Source organism: Capra hircus, chromosome 22 (assembly GCF_001704415.2).
Source record: "Capra hircus breed San Clemente chromosome 22, ASM170441v1, whole genome shotgun sequence".
Classification (NCBI taxonomy): Eukaryota; Metazoa; Chordata; class Mammalia; order Artiodactyla; family Bovidae; genus Capra; species Capra hircus.
The window spans coordinates 43,522,595-43,531,049 of record NC_030829.1 but is presented as its reverse complement, the minus strand read 5'-3'; positions in this window follow the sequence as shown (position 1 = coordinate 43,531,049).

Here is an 8,455-nt window from a genome sequence, read left to right as displayed (position 1 = left end):
TCCTTCCAATGAATATTCAGGACTGATTTCCTTTAGGATGGACTGGTTGGATCTCCTTGCAGTCCAAGGGACTCTCAAGAGTCTTCTGTAACACCATAGTTCAACAGCATCAATTCTTCAGCACTCAGCTTTCTTTATAGTCCAACTCTCACATCCACCCATGACTACTGGGAAAACCATAGCTTTGACTAGATGGACCTTTGTTGGCAAACTGATGTCTCTGTTTTATAATACGCTTTCTAGGTTGGTCATAAATTTTCTTCCAAGGAGCAAACGTTTTAATTTCATGGTTGTAGTCACCATCTGCAGTGATTTTGGAACCCCCCAAAATAAAGTCTCTGTTTCCATTGTTTCCCCATCTACTGAAGTATTCCAGAAATTGAATGAAATTCCTGGAAAGTCTGATTATATCTTGGCATGATTCTGTCTGCCCAAAAAAATTGAGGCTCACACTAAAAGGACTGAACTTGAGTATCAGGGAAATGCCCTCGCTGCAAAGGCAGTAGCTACAGTTTCTGTCAAGATTGTGGCACACATGGATGAGGTCCATTCTACTTCAGCATTTACAAGGGAGGCCAGTGATAGGGCCATAGAACCTGGATTACCATTTTGGATTATATCCTGTCAACATGGGTAACATTATGAAATACATTTTCTAAAATCTACTGCCCTTCTGGCTGTGTTAGAATTCATGGAATCCTATGGAAGAGAGGAGGGGAAAATAATAGGTTTTTTTTTTCTTGAAGAGCAAAGGAAATTAAAAGAAAAATAATCTATTCTCCTTGTAAAAGGACACAACTACCAAGATTTTCACTGGAATGTCACGTTTGAGAGAAATTTACATAGTCTTATATAATCACAGAGCCTCAAGAAACTGCTTGGGCAAGCTGTTATTTTACTAACAAGGTTCTGGCAAAACAATCTTAAAAAAAAAAAAACAAAAAACTTACATGGTTAATCACTGTTTCTTGCTGCCCGTGTATCAATAATCAGGCTGAGGTTAATATAAATTTAGCTTTACTGTAATTACCTATAGTAAAAAATGGGGGTAATTATAGAGAGAAAAATTATGTTTGTTCCTTTATAGATAGTAGACTCTGATTTTGCTAACAGTCTTTGAGGTGTTGTTATACAGCTATAGACCGGACTCCTCTGGCCTATAGTATTGCCTATGGTCTTGCTGTCTGTTCATAACACCACCTTTGGGAAACATAAACTCACTCCACATGCGATAATCATGGTCAGACCAATGTCTATTGGTATACCACCTTCTGCTGATCGTTTGTAGTCTCCCACTAGTATGACCAGCTATTGTGTTACTCTGGAGCCTATTACCAACAGGTTAAAGAAGTGCTTCCTGATTTCCAATTTAGGGAAACCTTACTGGTCATGGTCTGGAGCCCAGTGACTGGAAAAATCCTGGAGACATCATCAGAAGAAAACCGCCCTCAAGTCCCATTGAAAGTGAACTTATCAAGTGCTTCTGGCCACTTACTCTGCTGCAAAACTAGAAGGCAGTGAACCTTGTATATCTATATCATATGGCTAAAGGAGGCTCCAACTGACTTCTGGAGCCTGTACAAACTGAATCTGGTCCTGTACAAACCCTGAAGACCTCCAAATCAAGTTGACAAGGATGACATCGTGGTGACAAGTGGACATCGATGACAAGTGAACATCAGTGTAGACTGCTTCCATCCAAGATGCCAGACAGAGCAAGACTTCCCATTTCAGCTGAACTCAAAACCTTTCCTTCTCTTTCCTTTATCCTGGCATTGACCTGGAAAGATAATTCCATCAGCCACAACTTCTGGGCCATTGCTAAGGAAGGTAATCTTTAGAATTTATAAAACCTTTTTATTTCAGGCTAGGGGTAAAAAATTAATTGACTCCTGGCTTTAAATAGGCAAATGAAACAACTCTTGCAGATGAATCTATTTACAATGTCACCTTGGTGACAGGATTTACTTTTTGGGTGATTATCATCTCCTTGGGCTATGAAGGCCTAGGTAGCTGGTGCACAGCTGGGCAGTAACACTTAGTAATCTAACTCTGACTCTAACTGTTCTTGAAAGAGCCTAACAGGAGGCACTTATGATTCAGGATTTGCTTCCTTTGGCAGGTCTCTACTTCCCTGGTTAGGAATAAATACAAATGAGGCTATGATCAGGAACCTCTCCTTAACTTTTGAAAGTACTGCAAGAAATCCACTGCTAAGCAGTAGCTTCCCAGTAAAGATCTTTGGACTCTGGTGGAGGTTGTTCTCAATAATAGAGTAGCCCTCAGTTATCCTCTTGCCAAGTTAGGATGCGTTTGAGCTGTGGCCAACACCATCTCTTGTATGTGAATTAACACTTCCAACGGAGTTGACATTAAGTGACATATCATTAAACAAGCCACCTGGCTTAAGATGACTCTGAATGGGGTCTTTTTTTGATTGGTTTGGGTCTTAGAGACCATAGCTTCAAAGTGCACTCCAAATGCTGGAAATTGTCCTACTTACCATAATGATAATAATCCCCACTGGTGCTTTGTATCCTCTCAAAAGTTTTAATGTATATTTGCAGCTACTAACCTCCATGTGAAATATCTCCCTGAGACGTAACAGAAAAGAAGCAAAGACAGTAACCAATTTAAGGATTATGAAAAGTGAAAGTGAAGTCACTCAGTTATGCCTGACTCTTTGCGACCCCATGGACAGTAGCCTGCACCAAGCTCCTCCGTCCATGGGATTTTCCAGGCAAGAGTACTGGAGTGGGTTGCCATTTCCTTCTCCAGGGAATCTTCCCGACCCAGGGATTGAACCCTGGTCTCTCACATTGTAGACAGATGCTTTATTGTCTTATCTACCAGGGAAGTCCAAGGATTATGAACCATGACCTGTGAAATGTCACAGGGCTTAAGCAAAAATGTCATGACCCATGGATGCAGAGCAGTGGCTGAGAGGTGCTGCACTAACGCCTTAATTTTTTTTTTAATCACATCTCAGTTATTCTGAGAGTATGATCAAAAGGGGGTAGTTGTTAAAGAAGAAGCAAACGTAAAACGGAGTCATCTGCTTCCCCTTACCCACTACAGCAAACCAGGACTTAATTGTTGTTCCAACTTCTCCCAGGAATGACGTTTTGTTCAACAATAGTTAAACACATGAAGGGGCTTCCCACGTGGCTGAGTGGGTAAAGAATCTGCCTGCAATGTAAGAGACACAAGAGATGCAGGTTTGATCCCTGGTTCAGGAAGATCCCCTGGAGGAGGGCATGGCAACCCACTCCAGTATTCTTGCCTACAGAATCCCATGGACAGAGGAGCCTGGTGAGGTACAGTCCACAGGGTTGCAAAGAGTTGGAAACAACTAAAGCGACCAAGCACAGCACAACACAAAGACATGAAAGCTTAATGTCTAAGACTGCTATGTACCATAATATCATGAAGATCATTTTTTATTTCACAAAACCTTCAGCTCCATCTATCCTGATTGTATAAATATTCCAAATGTCTTGCAATTACATGCTACAAAACAGAAATTAATTCACTCAAAAAGATTTTTCTTCCAAATATTAGATTTACTGACTCGTGTAATTCTATCTTCATGGTAAATGATGGTTGATAGTGAATTAATTATCTAACATTAAATTCAAATATATGCATATTAAACGTTAACATGCATCAGGAATCACTGAAAGGAAGGTTAAAACCAGACTCTTGGAACTCTCACTTGTAATCAAGATCAAGTAACAAGACAAGACTTACTCTCTCACCTAAAAAAAAAAGACATTTATGAAACAAGGATTTTCAAGGTACTGGACACTGAACAATGAAAGGAAAATAATTCCTGAAAGACAGAAAACAAAGTCTGAATCTGAGACTGCCCCAGTTTACTGCCTTGTTGAGTGTTTCCAGGCCACACACAGCACAGAAAGGGGAACAGAGAAGTAGGCTGGTAAACACCTGAAGCTAAAAGTCTGAGGAAACAAAACTTTAAGGCAGAGAGGAAAGAGCACAGAAAAAACCTTGTACACAAAGAGATCTGCAGAGGGCTCCCCAAAGAACTCATATGCATATGAGCCAAATACCCAAAGCCAAAGAGTGACTCATCAAATGATTAAAGAAAACACTGCCTGTTCCCATCAGCCAGATTAAAAAAACACACACAATTCATGGGATGAAGAGTAGAGTACTCAAGGTCTCACAGTAGTGAAGAAGAATTAGTTCTACACTAAACACTACTTCCGGAGAAGGCAATGGCACCCCACTCCAGTACTCTTGCCTGGAAAATCCCATGGACAGAGGAGCCTGACGGGCTGCAGTCCATGGGGTCGCTGAGAGTCGGGCATGACTGAGCGACTTCACTTTCACTTTTCACTTTCATTCATTGGAGAAGGAAATGGCAACCCACTCCAGTATTCTTGCCTGGAGAATCCCAGGGACAGAGGAGCCTGGTGGGCTGCCGTCTATGGGGTCGCACAGAGTCAGACATGACTGAAGCGACTTAGCAGCAGCAGTAGCAAACACTATTCAAACCTACCTAACAAGTCATAAAAGACCTGAAAGAACCAACTGTTTCCAAATAGCTTAACTGCATGTGTGCTCAGTTGAGTCTGACTCTGTGATCCCATGGACCATAGCCCACCAGGCTCTGTCCCTGGGGTTTTCCAGGCAAGAATGCTGGGGTGAATTGGTATTTCCTACTCGAGGATCTTCCCGACTCGGGGATCTAATCTGCGTCTCCTGCATCTCCTGCACTGACAGACGGATTTTTCACTACTGAGCCACCTGGGAAGCTTAACTACATCATAGAGCAAAGCTCAAAAAATTCGTAAGAACACAAAAATATCCACATCCAGCAAAGTAACATTCTGGCATCTAACCTAAGATTATTCAGCATACAAAAAAGCAGAGACACATGACCCATAATTATGAGGCAGTTCATCAGAATGAACTCAACTAACAGAGATGTTATCTTAAGTGAGTACAGAAACAGCAGACAAAAGAAAGACATAAATCAAGCTTCCAGAAATCAAAACTACAACGTCTGAGATGAAAAATATACTGATAGAGTTAACAGCAGGTTCAATTCAGTTCAGTCGCTCAGTCATGTCTGACTCTTTGCAACCCCTTGAACTGCAGCACGCCAGGCCTCCCTGTCCATCACCAACTCCCAGAGTCCACCCAAACCCATGTCCATTGAGTCGGTGATGCCATCCAACCATCTCATCCTCTGTTGTCCCATTCTCCTTCTGCCCTCAATCTTTCCCAGCATCAGGGCCTTTTCAAATGAGTCAGCTCTTTGCATCAGGTGGCCAAAGTATTGGAGTTTCAGCCTCAGCATCAGTCCTTCCAATGAACACCCAGGACTGATCTCCTTTAGGATGGACTGGTTGGCTTTCCTTGCAGTCCAAGGGACTCTCAAGAGTCTTCTCCAACACCACAGTTCAAAAGCATCAATTCTTCAGCACTCAGCTTTCTTTATAGTCCAACTCCCACATCCATACATGACCACTGGAAAAAACGTAGCCTTGACTAGATGGACCTTTGTTGACAAAGTAATGTCTCTGCTTTTTAATATGCTGTCTAGGTTGGTCATAACTTTCCTTCCAAGGAGTAAGTGTCTTTTAATTTCATGGCTGCAGCCACCATCTGCAGTGATTTTGGAGCCCAGAAAAATAAAGTCAGCCACTGTTTCCCCATCTATTTACCATGAAGTGATGGGCCCGGATGCCAGACAATATAAAAGAGAAAACTAACTTAAAGGCATAGAAATACGAAAGTATCCAAAATGAAACACAGAAAAAGAAGAGTAAACAAAAACAAGCATCAGTGAACTATGAAAACCTCAAACAGACTAATATATGAATAACTTAAGTTCCAGAAAGATGGGAAGGGACAGAAAAAATACTTGAAGGAATAGTGGCCACAAGTTTTCCACACTTGATTACAACTATAAAACCACATAAGCCATGCTATGTAGGGCCACCCAAGATGGACAGATCATGGTGGAGAGTTCTGACAATATGTGGTCCACTGGAGAAGGAAATGGCAAACCACTTCAGTATTCTTGCCTCGAGAATCCCATGAACAATATGAAAAGGCAAAAAGATATGACACCGTAAGATGAGCCCCCCCGGGTCACTAGGTGTCCAGTATGCTACTAGGGAAGAGTGGAGAAACAGCTCCAGAAAGAAAGAAGAGGCTGGTCCAAAGTAGAAATGACTCGGTTGTGGATATGTCTACTGGTGAAAGTAAAGTCTGATGCTGTAAAGAATAATACTGCATATCATAGGAACCTGGAATGTTAGGTCCATGAATCAAGGTAAATTGGATATGGTCAATCCGTCTAGTCAAGGCTATGGTTTTTCCAGTAGTCATGTATGGATGTGAGAGTTGGACTGTGAAGAAGGCTGAGCACCAAAGAATTGATGCTTTTGAACTGTGGTGTTGGAGAAGACTCTTGAGAGTCCCTTGGACTGCAAGGAGATCCAACCAGTCCATTCTGAAGGAGATCAGCCCTGGGATTTCTTTGGAAGGAATGATGTTAAAGCTGAAACTCCAGTACTTTGGCCACCTCATGCGAAGAGTTGACTCATTGGAAAAGACTTCGATGCTGGGAGGGATTAGGGGCAGGAGGAGAAGGGGATGACAGAGGATGAGATGGCTGGATGGCATCACTGACTCGATGGAAGTGAATCTGAGTGAACTCTGGGAGTTGGTGATGGGTAGGGAGGCCTGGCGTGCTGCGATTCATGGGGTCACAAAGAGTCGGACACGACTGAGTGACTGAACTGAACTGAACGGAAGCAGGAGATGGCAAGAGTGAACATCAACACCTTAGTTCATAGCAATCAATGAACTAAAATGGACAAAAATGGGCAAATTTAATTCAGATGACCATTATATCTAGTACTGTGGGCAAGAGTCCCTTAGAAGAAATGGAGTAGCCCTCAGAGTCAACAAGAGTTCGAAATGCAGTACTTGGGTGCAATCTCAAAACAACAGAATGATCTCGGTTTGCTTCCAAGGCAAACCATTCAGCAAACAGATGGGGAAAAAATGGAAACAGTATAACAGTAACAGATTTTATTTTCTTGTGCTCTAAAATCACTGTGGATAGTGACTGCAGCCAAGAATTTAAAAGACACTTGCTCCTTGGAGGAAAAGCTATGACAAACCTAGACAGCATATTAAAAAGCAGAGACATCACTTTGCTGACAAAGGTCTATCTAGTCAAAGCTATGCTTTCTCCAGCAGTCATGCACAGATATAACAGCTGGACAGCAGAGAAGACTGAGCACCAAGTAACTGATGTTTTTGAATTGTTGTGTTGGAGAAGACTTGAGAGTCCCTTGGACAGCAAGGAGATCCAACCAGTCAATGCTAAAGGAAATCAACCCTGAATATTCATTGGCAGGACTGATGCTGAAGCTGAAGCTCCAATGGTTTGGACACCTGATGTGAAGAGCCAACTCTCTGGAAAAGACTCTGATGCTGGGAACGACTGAGGGCAAGAAAAGGGGGCAACAGAGGATGAGATAGTTGAATGGCATCGCTGCTCAATGGACATGAATTTGAGCAAACTCTAGCAGACAGTGAAGGAAAAAGAAGCCTGACGTGCTACAGTTCATGGGATTGAAAATAGTCAGACACAGCTTAGTGACTGAACAACAACAAATAAAACTACATATTCACATATCCACTGACCCCGCACAAGAAATCTGAATAAAACTACATCAAAGCAAAAGCGGCCAAGGAAAAAAACGTATTAACTACATAGAAACAAAGATAAAGATGATATATTTCTCGGGACATCCTTGGCAGTCCACTGTTTAAGACTCTGAGCTTCCAGGACTTCTCTAGTGGTACAATAGATAAGAAGCCGCCTGCCAATGCAGGGACATGGGTTCAATACCTGGTCTGGGAAGACTGTATATGCTATGGAATAATTATGCTACTGAGCCTATGAGCTGCAACTACTGAAGCCTGAGTGCCTAGAGCCTGTGCTCCACAAGAAAAGCCAACACAATGGGAAGCCTGTGCACTGCAATAAAGAGTAGCCCACACTTATCACAACTAGAAAAAGCCCACACAAAGCAACGAAGACCCAGTGCAGCCAAATAAATAAATAAATGAAAAAGACTCTGAGCTTCCAATGTGGAGAGTGGGGATTTGATTTCTGGTCAGGGAACTAAGATCCCACATTCTACATGGTGCAGCCAAAATTTTTTAATTAATTTAAAAAAAGATGACATATTTCTCACTGGAGATAAAGCAAGCAGGAAGACAGTAGAGAAACACTTTAAAATAATGGAAGGGAAAAAAGGACAACCTAGAAATCTGTATCAAGCAAAAAAAAAAAATCATTACAAAAGATGGTAAAATAAATATATTTTAAGATATAAATCTGCACTACAAGGAATGTTAAAGAAAGTTCTTCAAGCAAAAGGAAAATGATACCATAAAT